This window comes from Rattus norvegicus, chromosome 1 (genome assembly GCF_021556685.1).
Source record: "Rattus norvegicus strain SHRSP/BbbUtx chromosome 1, alternate assembly SHRSP_T2T, whole genome shotgun sequence".
In the NCBI taxonomy this organism is placed as follows: domain Eukaryota; kingdom Metazoa; phylum Chordata; class Mammalia; order Rodentia; family Muridae; genus Rattus; species Rattus norvegicus.
This window is the reverse complement of record NC_141534.1, coordinates 151,194,493-151,210,980: the sequence shown is the minus strand read 5'-3', so window position 1 is coordinate 151,210,980 and position 16,488 is coordinate 151,194,493. Positions and strand designations below refer to the sequence as shown.

The 16,488-nt window shown below is 40.5% G+C and overlaps 1 long non-coding RNA gene across 1 annotated transcript in view; it reads right to left on the bottom strand.

The window, feature by feature from the left end:
• The window catches only part of LOC134485145 (uncharacterized), a 62,742-nt gene that overhangs the window by 36,028 nt on the left and 10,226 nt on the right, over positions 1-16,488 (bottom strand). The window contains exon 2 of the long non-coding RNA XR_015651849.1: positions 10,679-10,760. This is a non-coding gene — a long non-coding RNA (uncharacterized LOC134485145). The remainder of the gene's footprint in view (positions 1-10,678; positions 10,761-16,488) is intronic.

Genomic DNA, 16,488 nt, shown 5'->3' with positions numbered 1-16,488 from the left:
TAGGCTTCCAGTTCTGAGAGACAACCTGACTTAAGACAATAAAGTAGAGAGTAATATAGAGAGAAAGCTTGCATTTGACATCCACATGTGCATGCATAGTATACTTGTATATACTCACATGCACCACACACACATATACCACAAACAAACAAACAAAATGGTGTACATTAAAAAAGAAAGCATTGTTGGTAGCTGCTTCTTGAGAAGCTCACAACTATATGAGGTATGTGCCATTCATTCCTTAAGCAATTCTCTCTCACAATAATGCCCATGTTAAAAACTATGCTGTAATCTTTGCTTGATAAATTCCAAGTTGATTTTTTTAAAAAAGGGCAGTGTTATAGCAGCTTTAAATACTATCAGAAAATGTCTTCTTGTTTTGGAGGAAAGACATGCCTCCTGTTCTTCTAGTTCCACTTTCTTGACTAACCAGCAAGGTTGAATAAGTTTTGCCAACAATTTTCTTTTGGATCCTTGCCTCACATACACTAAACCAATTGTTTGCTCATTAACTATTTATTTATGATCTTATTCACTTATCTTTTGTAAAAGACATGCAAATTTTATCTATGACTGAGCTGTATAAAACTGATAAGCACTGTTCTTTTGTCCCACAGGTGCTAAGCACTTTCTGGAGACTGTTTGCATTTATTCAACCAAGGGAAGAAGATATCCCTATCTGCACTTTAAAGACTTTTAAGTTGCACTTTTAAGCAACTAAGTCTCAGAGAACTAAAATCCCTTAAACTCACCCAGGAAGTTGAAAGACCCACAATGTGAGCCTAACCCTGGCAGTCCACTGCTCTCACAACTTAGCAACACTGTTATAAGGGTCTTATAATTTGAATTCTCTGAAGTTCGTTGGCTGACTCATTCATTTAGCAAATATTGAAGGCCCACTGGGGGACGCACCTATCTGCCTGCTGTCCAGGGCAATGGTGAGGTTGCTAGGGAGACAGTGATAAACTCTCCCCAGGGTGCTGAGCAGAGCTGTGCTTCAGACTGATAAGGGACACCAGACTTTGGGGAGTGAGCTGCTAGTGGATCCCAGAACAAGTAGATGAATGGAGGGTACTGCTAACATACACTGTGGCTTTCTAGGAGAATGACCCCAACCTTCTGTGAGCCAGAGGAGTTAGATGTGAGAACAAATAAGCCAACCAACCCCCCCAACCCACACACACATCCTAGAGACTTTTCTATAGACCATGCCCAACTGGAGGGCAAAGGTCATGAGTATTCATTGAAGAACTCCATATGGCTCAGCTTCTCAGAGAAGTTTTGGAGGAAAGAGCATGGAAAAGTGAATTAAAGAGATGATCAGAAAACGAAAGAAAATGCTGTCTTTTGCACATCAGCGCTAGGTTCAGAGCTGGCTGGGTATTTATGTGTCTTCCTTATTATAAAGCAGCATTCACTAGCTTGAGACTTGGCCAAAGCAGGTCACCAATACACGTTTGTAGGACACAAAAATGGGTTAGCAGTGTCTGAGGTGTCACTTAAATGAGTAAGTGAACTAAATGCATTCTTAAATGAAAATTTTATTTTAGAGTAGTTTATAGCTTGAAATTTATTTTGGAGTTCTAGATTTACAGAAAAAATGATCATTAACCTATTATTCATATCTTGTGGTACATTTGTCAAAATTAATTAACCAGCATTGGCACATTATTAACTGATATCTTCAGTGACTATGTAATATCCCTTATCTGTTCCTGGGTCCAACCCAGAACACCAAACTATATTTTACTGTCAATGCCATCTCAGGGTCTCCCAGGGGATAAAGACTCTTGCTTTCCCTGTCAGAGATGACCTTGACCTTGTCAATATCAGTCAGCAATACAGAACATCTTTTGTTGGAACTGATTTTATTGTTTTCTAGTGATTAGATAAGAAGGAAGGCTATGGATATAAAGCCTTCTCAAAGGACAGATTACCAACAGTGACTTTCCTGATGGACCTTGGTCCACGGTTTTGACTAATGTCATTTAAGATTGCCACTGTGATTGCTCTTTTCCTGAGATCCATATACTGTGTGACACAGTACACACAAGGACTTGGGAATCCCACTTGAGCTTTCCCCCATCTTTATTAAATTGGGTATTTCCTATTTATATTTCAAATGTTATTCCCTTTCCCAGTTTCCAGGCCAACATTCCCCTAACCCCTACCCCTCCCATTTTATATAGGTGTTCCCCTCCCCATCCTCCCCCCCATTAATGCCCTCCCACCAACAATCACGTTCACTGGGGGTCCAGCCTTGGCAAAACCAAGGGCTTCCCCTTCCACTGGTGCTCTTACTAGGCTATTCATTGCTACCTATGCAGTTGGAGCCCAGGGTCAGTCCATGTATATAGTATTTGGGTAGTGGCTTAGTCCCTGGAAGCTCTGGTTGGTTGGCATTGTTATTCATATGGGTTCTCAAGCCCCTTTAAGCTCTTTCAGTCCTTTCTCTGATTCCTTCAACGGGGTTCCATTCTCAGTTCAGAGGTTTGCTGCTGGCATTCGCCTATGTATTTGCCATATTCTGACTGTGTCTCTCAGGAGAGATCTACATCCGGTTCCCGTCAACCTGCACTTCTTTGCTTCATCCATCTTATCTAGTTTGGTGACTGTATATGTATGGGCCACATGTAGGGCAGGCTCTGAATGGGTGTTCCTTCTGCCTCTGTTCTAAACTTTGCCTCCCTATTCCCTCCCAAGGGTATTCTTGTTCCCCTTTTAAAGAAGGAGTGAAGCATTTGCATTTTGGTCATCCTTCTTGAGTTTCATGTGTTCTGTGAATCTAGGGTGATTGGGTTACCTCACTCAGGATAATATTTTCCAGTTCCATCCATTTGCCTATGAATTTCATAAAGTCATTGTTTTTGATAGCTGAGTAATATTCCATTGTGTAGATGTACCACATTTTCTGTATCCATTCCTCTGTTGAAGGGCATCTGGGTTCTTTCAGCTTCTGGCTATTATAAATAAGGCTGCTATGAACATAGTGGAGCACATGTCTTTGTTGTATGTTGGGGCATCTTTTGGGTATATGCCCAAGAGAGGTATAGTTGGGTCCTCAGGTAGTTCAATGTCCAATTTTCTGAGGAACCTCCAGACTGATTTCCACAATGGTTGTAGCAGTCTGCAATCCCACCAATGGAGGAGTGTTCCTCTTTCTCCACATCCTCACCAGCATCTGCCATCACCTGAGTTTTTTATCTTAGCCATTCTCACTGGTGTGAGGTGGAATCTCAGGGTTGTTTTGATTTGTATTTCCCTTATGACTAAAGATGTTGAACATTTCTTTAGATGCTTCTCGGCCATTCGACATTCCTCAGCTGTGAATTCTTTGTTTAGCTCTGAACCCCATTTTTTAATAGAGTTATTTGTCTCCCTGCGGTCTAACTTCGTGAGTACTTTGTATATTTTGGATATAAGCCTTCTATCAGGTGTAGAATTGTTAAAGATCTTTTCCCAATCTGTTGGTTGCCGTTTTGTCCTAACCACAGTGTCCTTTGCCTTACAGAAGCTTTGCAGTTTTATGAGATCCCATTTGTCGATTCTTGATCTTAGAGCATAAGCCATTGGTGTTTTGTTCAGGAAATTTTCTCCCAGCTTGAGCTTAACAATCAAATATCTTTATAACTGGTTTCGAATGTTTGCATAGGATATTTGTCCATTTTCCATCATTTATTTATTTAATCATTTATTTTTATTAGTGTGGACTTGTGGATATTTCACATTTTGATTCTAATTCAAGTCTATATTATTCAATTTGTTAGTCAAAGTAGCCTTGTCTTAGCTACTTATGACTCTTTCAGTTATTCCCTGTGTTTCTTCAACACTCCACTAAGATAGGGATTTTGTAAGTAGCTTTACTTTCTGACAATTCAAGATAATCTACATGTACTCTGTATACTTCTGGCCTCAAGCTTTAAAGAGCCTTGTCCTCTTGCTTTCTTTCTTGGGGAAAGCACTAGAAACTAAGTATTGGGACTATCTGTCCTATTGGTTATCAGGGTGTGATGACTTTAGGTCTTCTCAGGTAAGAGAGCAAGAAAATATGTGTATGCTAATGAACATACTCACTATACATATATGGAGACACATAAAGATATATGAATATCCCTATATGTTCATCTGTATCTATATTTGACATAAGTAAACGACGAGTCTTGAATCTGAAAATAAACTAGTTCCCTATGTGTCATTTTAGTCATTCTAACAGGTACACAGCAGTACCTCATATTATTTCATGTTTACTTATGGATATATATATGTGTGTGTGTGTGTGTGTGTGTGTGTGTGTGTGTGTGTGTGTGTGTGTGTATGTGTGTGTGTGTGTGTGTTTGAGACAGGAATGCTGTATCCCAGGGAGGCCTCAACTCTGTATCATTCCACCATGTCATCTCAATGATTGCTGTGGTGATGGCTATGACTGCTTTATTTATTTATTTATAATTTTATATTATGTTGCACTTATTTAGGAGGGCACACATATACTACAGCAAGCATGTGGAAGCCCAAAGATAAACTTTTGGGAGTCAGTTCTCTTCTTCCGCTCGATGGGGCCCAGTGATCCCAGTTGTCGGCTTGGTAGTATGCTCCTTTCTCCTCTTTACTCCATTACTCTGGCCTGGTTACTCTTGGTTTGTTGTTGTTTTTCTTCCTGAGACAGATTCATGTAGCCCCAGACCAGCCTCAAATTTAATACGTAGCCAAGACTGGCTTTGAACTCCTAAGCTTCTTGTCTCTGCCTCCCAAGTGCTGCAATGACAGACATGTACTTTGCAATTGTTTGCATTTCCATTTCCCTAATGAAAAATTGTGTTGGAAATTCTTTTACATACTTATATGCCACCTGTACACATTTTTGCATAAAGTTGGATATTGATCTCATTGGAGGAAAATATAAAATCCAGTTGGACATTCACTTATCATTGATTTATTTGTATATTTGGGTACAAGCCCTTTATCAATGTGTTTTGCCAATCTTTTCTCCAGATCTGTGGCTTATTTCTTTATTTGTAAAGCAAAAGCTAATGAAGTCCAACTTATCTATTTTTATATATGGATTTTGCTTTGGGTGTTATATCTAAGTCTATCAGCAAAGCCATCTTTAAATGATTTCCTTTATGCTTTTTTCTTCTAGAATTGTATGTAATGAGCTTTACACATAGGTCTGTCTTAGTGCAGGGTTTGCTGCACAAACATCATGACCAGGAAGCAAGTTGGGGAGGAAAGGGTTTATTCAGCTTACACTTTCATGTTACTGTTCATCACCAAAAGAAGTCAGGACTGGAACTCAAGCAGGTTAGGAAGCAGGAGCTGATTCAGAAGCCATGGAGGGATGTTTCTTACTGGCTTGCTTCCCCTGGCTTGCTCAGCTTGCCCTCTTATAGAACCTCAAGACTACCAGCCTAGGGATGGCAACACCCACGATGGGCTGGGTCCTACTCCCTTGACCACTAGTTGAGAAAATGCCTTACAGCTGGGTCTCATGGAGGCATTTCCTCAATTGAGGCTCCTTTTTCTGTGATAACTTCAGCTTGTGTCAAGTTGACACACAAAACCAGCAAGTACAATGGATCCCTTGTCAACCTGACACATAAATACATCACTATTAAGCCTCAACCCTTACTTTCTTATTCATCCCAAAGATCTAAATAATTTTGAGTCTCACAGTCGTTACATATTAAAAGTTCAATCCCTTTAAAATATCCAATATCTTTTAAAATCCAAAGTCTTTTGAAATTCAAAGTCTCTTAACTGTGGAGTCCACTAAAATACTTTCTTACTTCAAGAGGGAAAAATATCAGGGCATAGTCACAATCAAAAGCAAAAGCAAACTCTAACCATCCTATGACTGGGATTCACTCACAATCTTCTGGTCTTCCAAAGACTTGGACCACTTCTCCAGCAGGTACTTCTATCAAAAATGGTTGATTATATTTGTGTGAGTACTGAGATGGCTTTATCAAAAATATGATGAATATAAAAAATATTTATAATATAAACAAAAGAATACAAACAGACTTAGGGCTTGATTTAGACTAGCCAATTAGTATAGTATCAGTTTTTACCACTCAACACATCTATCTAATTGGCAATATTTTTCTTTTTTTTTTTTTTTTTGGAGCTGGGGATCGAACCCAGGGCCTTGCGCTTCCTAGGCAAGCGCTCTACCACTGAGCTAAATCCCCAATCCCGGCAATGGCAATGTTTTTCTAATTGTGATAGAATATTAAAATAAATCATGATACATGTGGGTGATATTTGGCTAGATACCATTTTGAATAAGCTATAAAACTACTTTTAGAAAGGCAGGGGCTAAGAGGACAGGAACTCCACAGGGAGACCAACTTAGTCAACTAACTTGGACCCTTGGGGCTACCAGAGACTGAATCACCAACTGAAGAGTGAGCATGGGCTGGACCTAGGACCCCTACACATATGTAGCAGTAGTTCAGCTGGTTCTCCAACAATTGGAGTTGGGGCTGTCCCTGACTCTGTTGCCTGCCTACGGATCCTGTTCCCCTAACTGGGCTACCTTGTCTGACCTCAGTGGGAGAGGAAGCATCTAGTCCTGCAGTGACTTGGTAAGTGGAATTGGGGGAAATACCAGATCGGGGGGGATGGGGGAAGAATCTGTGTGAGGGGGTACTGTGAGGAGAGAACAGTTGGTATTGATATGTAAAGTGAATAAATAAATTCATAAATTAATTAATAAAAATCAAGAGCTAAGCTATGGAGATGGCTAAATCAATTAAGATGTCTACTATGCTGGAGTTTAGACCTCCAAAGTTGGACACACATATCTGTAACCCCTGGGCTTGGAGTGGTGACAAGTAGATTCCCTGGAGCTCATTGTCCTTAAAGTGCAGCTAATTGGTGACTTCAGGGTTCAGTGTCTCAAAGGTAAGGTGAGTGCGATTGTGAAGGAGCCTCATGTCAACTTCTGGCAGGCACACACTTATGAGCACATATGTACATCCATACTTGCATGCACACAGACCACAAACACATACACACACACATATACACACTTAGTATGAAGATTATTCTTAATTATCAGCTTGATAAGATCTACATTCATCTGAAGTTAGGCAAGCTAAGTGGTGTATTGTTTTTCATGTAGTGGAGTGCTACAGAAATGACAGTATCTCAGGTCACCCCTAGTGTCTACAACTATCTTTTCTTTTTCAGTAATTTATTAACTCACTTTACATCCCAATCACAGCCCTCCCACTCCTCCCAGTCCCCCACGTATACACAACTCCTCCCTCACCCTTCCTTTTCTCCTCTGAGAAGATTGAGACCACAAACGTCCATATTACCCCAACCTGTCACATCAAGTCACTCCAGGACTAGGCACATCCTCTCCTACTGAGGCCAGATAAAACAGTCCAGTTAGGGGAATGAGATCCACATACAGCTAACAGATTCAAGGACAGTCCCCCACTCCAATTGTTGGGGGGAATCCCCATAAAGATCTGCACATCTCTTACATAGGGTTGCCAACTATGTTTATGTGGCATATAATGCTAGGTACTTTGAAGGCTTTTGTCCAATGAGATTTGGTTCAGGGAGGTACATACTAGAAGAAATACAGTTCTGAAAATACAGATGACATGAAGTTAGGAAAGGGGGGGAAGGCAACATGAAAGTCAAAGATCTTCATGGGGGTTCACGCAAAAGAGACAGATTCACATTCTGAATGACTTTATAAATGAGGCTGTAAGAAAAAAAGAACTTTTATTTTATCATCTCAAGAGAAATGATCAGTGGATATACCTTTAATCATAGTACTAAGAAGGCCAAGACAGGTAGATCTTTATGAGTTCAAGACCATCTTGGTCTAAATTGCCAGCTCCAGGCCAGCCAATATAGTGAGATATTGTCCTCCAAAAATGGGGAATGGGAGAACATGTTCTGGTGAAACCTTTAAGAAGAAAGTAAAATTAAGTAGTACAAAAATCAATTAGAAGCCATAAAAAAGTAGAAGAGATAACATAATAAGAAACAGGTCATCTCTAAACCCCTATTAAAACTGGTAATGGTCACAACTAGAGAGGGTGCAGCAGGGCTTTGTTGTGTTGAGGATGATTAACACGACCACTTGCTGGGCCTGGCTGGTGACTACAGAAGCTCCATGGAGCAGCATTTCCTGCCTTTATGTAAATACATCAGACTATTGTCCTCGTTATTAGATCCATTTCTCATCAGCACACTCATTTATGCCAAGTTTATAAAACCGACGGATAAATACAGGTTCCAATTTATAAATTAAAAATGAGAAATATAACTAAGGCTAAAACATGGCCCAATTATATTAACTCACAGCAACAAAAGTCTGTTAAATAAATTAGGCATGTAATCACTAGGAGAGCCTTAGAAAATTGAAACTGGACAATTTAGGCTGTCTAGAGCATTTATCTACTCCAGCACTGACCCTGCCCATCCTGAGATGAAACTGAATTAGCTACAGCTCTCCTCTTTCTTCCAATTGACACATGCTGTCTTCATATATATTGTTATATTTTAAAAGGATATATTAAGCACAATAGGACATCCTTATAATCACCACACTCTACAGCAGTGGTTCTCAACCTATGGGTTGAAGCCCTTTGAGGGTGGAATGACCCTTTCACAGGGGTCACCTAAGACAGTGGTAAACACAGATGTTTACATCATAATTAAAACAGTAGCAAAATTAGTTATAATGTAGCAATGAAAATAATTTTTTGGTTGAAGGTCACCACAACATAAGGGACTATATTAGAGGGTCACAACATTGGGAAAATTGAGAACTACTCCTCTAGAGGCTGAAGCAAGAAGATTGCCACAATTTCAAACCCAACCTGTGCTACACAAGAACACATTATCTCAGAGACAAAGTGTATGGCAAGGCCAGGAGTTACTGTATTTATTTACAGAGTCCAAACACAGGGGTCCAAAGTCCACAGACAAGTTCTTGGTAATCTAGGAATTTCTTACCTAAATGGAATTTCTTAGTCATGGTTCTTGTCATTATGTGGTAGGGTTAAAGCCAAATTCTTGGCAGACACTTTTATGTCTTAGTGCTGATAGTAACTCATACTAGCCCTGGAGTTCTGAGAATACAAAACTACATTAACAACCACATTTTAAATCTCAGTAATACTAGTGATATCTTAATTAGTATCCACATTATCAAAATTGATAGCCAGGTGGGCCAATACATATTTCCAACCCTAAGACTAGAGAGACTGAGGCAGAAGAAGACTAATTCCAAAGCCAGCCTGGACTTAGAGGAAGACGCTATCTTAACAACAAAAGACATTGCTAAACACAGAGAGAAGCTGGGTGTGATGTTGCATACCAGTCAACTCCGCACTTAGGAGTTAGAGACAGGAGAATCGTAAGTTTATGGTCAACTTTGACTATATAGTATGTTTTAGGCAGTCTAGTCTACATGAAACTCTGTCCCTAAAACCCCAAACCAATCAAAAAGAAAAACACAAGAAACAATAAACAAAATATATGGAGTAAAAAAATTCTTACCATACCCAAATCAAACAGGGATTGACAAATTTATCATGAATAACATTGGAAACCAATTTTACAAGTGGACAGAGTAACTATTGAGAAGACTGACTATAGGTGTACTAGGAAGGATAGAAATAATAAACACACAAATTTTAAAAAATTATCTATGGGCACCTGCACCAGGCCACGGGCATTCCTGCAAGTAGTCTCAAAACCATTCCTAACTACCTCCAAATTAAAGGGGGGGAGGAGCAACAAGATAGCTCAGGTAAAGGTATCTGCTCTGCGAGGCTGGTGACCTGAGCTCAATCACAGTAACAACACAAAGTAGAAGGAGAGAACTAACTCCATGAAACTGACCTCTGACCTCCACTTGTACACAGTGGTCTATTTAATAACAATACATTACTTTTTAAAAGAGGGCTAGGGATGTAGTTCTGTAGCAGGGTGTTAGCCCAGCAAGAGTAAAGTCCTACTTAAACCACAGTACCAGAACAAAACAAGATAAGCATATAAGTGAATTATTAATAAAAAATATACCATTCACAAATTGTTCTCTTTAATGTGTCACTGAATTATTATCAGGGAAATAAAAATGCTTGAGAAACATTTTATTTAAAAATCTGAATACCTTCTGAGAAAAAAGAGCAGATTTCTTCTTTTGTTGAAGCATGTTTCACTCTGTATATAGCCCACTCAGCCCTCCAACTCACAGTCCTCCTGCCTCAGCCTCCTAGATGCTGGGATTACAGTTGTACATCCCCAGGCCTGGCCATGAAGTAGAAATTTATTTATTATTTTATTTTATTTTATTTCATTTTGAGACAGGGTCTCTCCACATAGCCTGCCTGTCCTAGAACTCCCTTTGTAGATCAGGCTGCCCTCTAAAACACAGAGATCCATCTGCCTGTGCTCTAGAGTGCTGAGATCATAGAGTATGCCATCACACCAGCTGACAGAAGCTGACATTTTGTGGAGTTATAACTATTCCTCCCTGCTCCCTAATTTGATTTCAGTAAATGCAATCTCAGAAGACTCAAAATTATTCTTTGTTTATTTATTTGGGTCCTCCCACTCCCACCCCTACCCCTACCCCCAGGAGGTACAACATAGTGTCCCACATAGCCCAGGCTGGCCTCAAACTTGTCACATAGCTTCTCCTCACCTTCCTGACTCCATCTCCCAAGTGCCTGGATAACAGGCACATGATATCATCCCTTGCTTTCAAACATTTTTCTGAAGTTAACCTAGAAATATAAACAGATGAAATAGTCACATAAGACACAGAAGAACAATGGATAGTAATGGTGGAGAGGAATTAAGAACATGATTAAACTGTCATGGGTGATATGGGGAAAATGGCTGAAGCAGAATACCAAGGCCAGAATGCCAACTTTGAAGCTCAAGACAGAAAAATGCTAAAGTATGCTGAAGTTCTTACACAAGACCATGCTAACCGAGACACCTGTTAGTACAGTTGACTAGAGACTTGGAAAGGGACCAAATCTCTATCATTACTTCACAACCAAAAACTCATCAAACTTTAGAAAGCAGTTTCTGCTACATTAGCAAGGTGACAAATATACTGACAATTTTTATTTAACTGAGTAAGCACTACTGCCTAAAAAAATAAAGTGAGGACAATCAGGCTGGAACTGGAAACTTCTGCCCTGCTGGCTAGCCCTCATCATGCTGGATGGTGCTTTGTAGACTACTCAGGGTGACTTGTCATCAACAGTCTCATTCAGATGTGGACTTTGGAGTACAACTTTACCAACTGACCAGGAAGGTTGTGCCTGCTGATGCAACAGTGGCAAGTCTGTTATAGGGGAAACCAAACACGTTCTACTTGGATTGATGACCACTCCACAGGAGAGAACCCATGCCTTCCTTGTACTGAAGACCTTATGGTGGGGGGGGGGGGTCGTAAGTCATGAGGAAGTTACTGCTGTTGTTTTGCTAAATGGACATGATGTGCCCATCAACTTGCCTTCTAGATTTATCTGTATTTATGTCCATATAGATTAGTATTTCTATAGGCTTTGGTCAGAGAAGCTTCTTTTAGCAGTGTCAGTGGTAACTGCAGAGACTCATAACTGGTCAAAGTGATGATAATAAGTGACCGCTGAAAACTCAGTCATAAATGGGATATCTATATCACTCTATAATGATTTTAATGAGAAATGTCCTGCAAAGACACAGATACTTGAACATGTATTCCCTGGTTGGTGGAGTTACTTGTGATGGACTTGGAGAGATTTTAGCTTCACCTGTTCTACCTCCGTTTTGGTTTGTGTTGAGTATGTGATCTCTCAGCTTCCTGTGCATGCTGTCATGTCAGCTGCTTGCTGCCATGCCTCTCCTGTTCTTATGGACTCTTTCTCTAGAAATGTAAGCCATAAGTGCCTTTGGACATGGCCTTCTATCACCAGATAGCAACAGAAAAGTAATTACTATACATCCCCTCCAAGGATCAGAATATCAGGTGAATAAAGGTAAGAGCTGGAGGAAAGGGGGAAGAAAGGTGGAGGGCTGACTTCTCCGTACAGTATGGCTGTTGTACTCTTAAACTCACTACAGCTGTGATCACCTAAAGATGAGCTGGACTATCAATATCCTGGGTGGAGTGGGTGAGGGCTCCTGAGGCCACAGCCCTATCTGATGGTTCACATAGCATTAACAATTAATGGTAGAGGGAAAGACGTTCATTTAAAATTGTATTTTATTATTATTGTGTTTGAGTGTAGGTTCAAGATTGGTGTGGGTGCATGTATACTACTGTGCATTCATGAAGATCAGAAGACACCTTTGTGAAGTTGGTTCTCTTCTTCTACCTTTATGTGGGCTCTAGGGATGGAACTCATGTCTTCAATCTTACACAGTAAGAAGCATTTACTGACTGAGGTATTTCATTGGCCCTAGGACTTAAAGAAACACTTTCTCCAAAGGCATAGCATAAGGTGTTCATGCTTCTTGTAATGGTTATTCCTGGTTGCCAACTTGACTATACCTGGAATGAACTACAATCCAGAATTGGAAGATATACCTGTGATCCAGATCTTGAGGCTGGAAGACACAAGTTTCTGACCTGGATCTTAGCATGGAGATTTTGAGGCATAGTAGCTATAAAAAGCTTAGGCCCAGGCAAGGTAATACACACCTTTAATCCCAGGAGATTGAGACTAGGAGATCTCTGAGTTCCAGGACAACCTGAGAGAAAGCAAGTCCCAAATCTAGGAGTGGTGGTATGTACCTTTAATCTGGGCCACAGCTTCTGGTGAAAGCCTACAAGGACACTGGAAGAAGGCTCACCCTTCTTCGACTACTTGCACTTACTTGCCAGAACCTTTGTTAGAACCTAATTCTACAGAATACCCACTGAAACAACTAGCCTTGTGGGACTGAGCAACTGCTAGATTCTTGGACTTTCCATTCACAGCAGCCCATTGTTGGGTTAATAGGATTATAGACTGTTAAGTCATCACAATAAAATCCCTCAATATAGAGAGATATTCCATAGTTCTGTGACTCTAGAGAACCCTAATACACTTCTATAACTAACCCTAGTAAAACTGATCACATTACAAAAACAAACAAAAAAACTCACCTGAAAGTGGAAGGGGTTAGCTGGGGAAAGAAAGAAGGAAATCAGTAAGAGTAGGAGGAGGACAACAGCGTAATTGGAGAGGGTGACTATGATGGCAATACATTAAACACATATATGCAAATGTCACAATGAAACCCACTATCATCTACAATTGATATGTGGTGATAAAAACACCAAGAACAAAAAATAAAATGTGAAAACAAGTGAAGAACCTTAATTTTGTCTATAGAAGCCAGGGAAGTCTTCATCAAGGAGCAAGTGTTTACACTGGGTTTAGAGAAAAGCACAGAAGTTTGGTGGGAATATGCAAAGTTATAAAAAAAGAGCAACATTTAGAGAATGATGAGTGGCAAAGGGTAGGTATGAGCACCTTATTTAAATATATTGCTCAACTGTTTCAAAGCAGTATGTCAACATGGTGGCAATTTAAACTAGTGGCCCTCAAAGTGTGAGCCACAAATACTAGGGGTTATGGGGGAGAGGTGTCTTTGAAAGATCAAAGTTAGCTGAATGAGGTGACTCATGCTTAATTGCAACACATGGGAGGTAGAGGCATGAAAATTGGCTGTTAAAGGTTAACCGAGGCCGAAATCTATAGTATTTTCTTTTTATAATTTATTCTACGTGTGTATTTTGCTCCCATGTATGACTGTGCACCACATGAATGCCTGATACCATCATAGGTCATAGCAGAGCATCAGATCCCCGGGACCTGCAGTTATGGACAGTTGTGAGCCACCATGTAGATGGTGAGGATAATACCAGGGTCCTCTGCGAGAGCAACAAGGGCTCTTAATGGTGAAGCCATCTCTTGGACTACAGAGAAGTCTATTTTTTTAAAGTTCACAGTTATTTTCATTATAATGTCAAGTCATTTTTTGCTCTTTTCATCTCCAGCTATTCAGTGGTGATTATCAGAGGCTACGTGGTATGTGATACCATAAGAGAAGGATACCAGAAATTGCTGGCTGGAGAGAAGCACGATGGTCACTAGAGCCCAGGAAATCCAGACCAGCCCAGGCAGCAGATAGAGATGGCAGCTGAAAATTACTTAATCAATTAATAATATAAAAGCCAAGCTGTCTTGTGTTAGACAGAATATGGAAAAGAAGAAGAGATGCTCCAACACAATGGCATTCTTCCTATCACCATAGTCTAGAAAGCCATAGTTATTTTTCATTTAAGAATGTTCCTTATGTGAACGTGTAAATAGGCTATCTTTACTTTTCAATTAATTAATATTTGAAATCGAATTGATAGATATCCATATACATAAAGTGGGGTTGTTGGTTTTCAGCTCTTAATGTTTAGGAATGTAAGGGGATTTTGAGATCAGAGAGTTTGAGACCTGTGACAGAAAGCATTTATGGAAGTGAAATTGCAAGGTAGGCCAGGAAAAAGCTTTTCTAAAGGACAGCACAGGCTGAAACTACGCTCTGGGCACATTCCTCCCTGTCCAGCCCCATTTACACAAGAAGTGCCCTTGAACATGACTGAACTCCTGGTTTCCAAAAGAGGGGTTCATCTCCCTGCCTCTTGAATCTGCGTCTGTCTTGTGCTTCTGCCATAGATGCTGACTTGTCTGAATTGGAAAACTTTATATCCCACCCAGAAGCTCTTTAATTTCCTTAACTGAGGTGGTCCCACAAAATCAGGGAGGACTGGACCTCCTATTCTTAGAGCAAAGTGCGTTATGTCTGACACTGCTTCTACACCAATCACTCAGGGCTCATAAGAGAATCAATACCTTTGGTTGGTAAAAGGCTACAAGATAGAAAGAAAGACAACAGACAACAGGCCTAGAACTGGTGTAAGTCCTTCTTCAACTGGTCTCCATGGCTCATGACGCTTGTTTCCACTTTAGTCAGACCCCTGGTCCTATGCATACTTACTCTGACATATGGGTCCTGCATTATTAATGCTCTAATAAGATTTGTTATGAAACAAGTTCCCATTGTTCAATTCATGATCCTAAGGTCCCAATACTAGCCCATACACTCCACTCAAAGATTTGAGATGGACCCTTACTCAAGTGGGGAACGAAAGGACCTAACTTGCTCCATTTTAGAACAGGCAGCCATGTTAGGTTTTTTTTTTTCTAGAAAGGAAAATTTCTCAGAAGAACAGCCTAGACTTCTCAGAAAAACCATAGCCAATCAGCAACTGCTCAACATTTGGCCAGGGGATTAAAACAGACAAAAAAAAAAAAAAGAGTCCCTATAAGGTAATCCTCTCTTCCTTGAGGTTTGAGCCAATCAAGAATACATAACTATCTCATACCATAAGCTCAACCTATCCTGATGAAGGTGACCCACAACAACTGGAAAGCCCCTAACTGGCTTTAAAAGGGGCCTGTGAGCTTCCCTCACAGTTGCCATCTTGCTTGGATGGTTGACACCCCACATGCTGGCTGCTTCTGCAGAATAAACACTTTGTCTTTGATACTGAGTCTGGGTTCTTCTTTTAGTGACTCTTGGACCCTTACACAATGATAACCATAACCTTGAAGACCTAGGGATATAACTCCAACTGGTAAAGTGCTTAACTAGCATGTACAGAACCCTAGGTTTGACCACCAGCATCATATACATTGGGTATTAATAGCCAGCCTTATGATCCCAGTATCAGGATCAGAAGTACAAGATCATCCCTGGCTACAAGGACAGCTAGGGATACAAGATGCCTTGTCTCAAAACAAAACAGCCTGACACGATCTAACTTAAAAAGGAGCACAATCTGAAAAGACATTTCTCTGAAGGGGTTAACAATAATCCATAAAGATGTGAAAAGATACTGAGCATCATTACTCACTAGAGAAAGGCTAAGCAAAGCTACAATAATATGATATCACTTCATGGCAACCAGAATAGTGGCTGGAATATGCTTGGCCCAGGGAGTGGCACTATTAAGAGGTATGGCCTTGCTGGAGGAAGTGAGTCACTGTGGGGATGGGCTTTGAGACCCTTCTCTTACCCGCCTAAGGACAGTCTGTTCCTGGCTTCCTTTGGATGAAGATGTAGAACTCTCAGCTCCTCCAGCACCATGCCTGCCTGGATGCTGCAGTGCTTCCTGCTATGATGACAATGGACTGAAACTCCAAACCTTTAAGTCATCCCCAATTAAATGTTGTCCTCTATAAGAGTTCCCTTGGTCATGTGTCTGTTTACAGCAGTAAAACCCAAACTAAGTCAGTGTCCTTGGTGGATGGAGGCCAGAGTGTGCTGCTAAGAGACCAAGTTTGTTGGGGGGGGGGGGGAGTTCAAAAGATCATCTCAGATGGGGACCTGAGAGACAGAGAGACAGACAGGGAGACAGGAAGAGTGAGAGAATGAGCAAAACAGAGAGTGATCTGGGGTGGTAAGGACCTC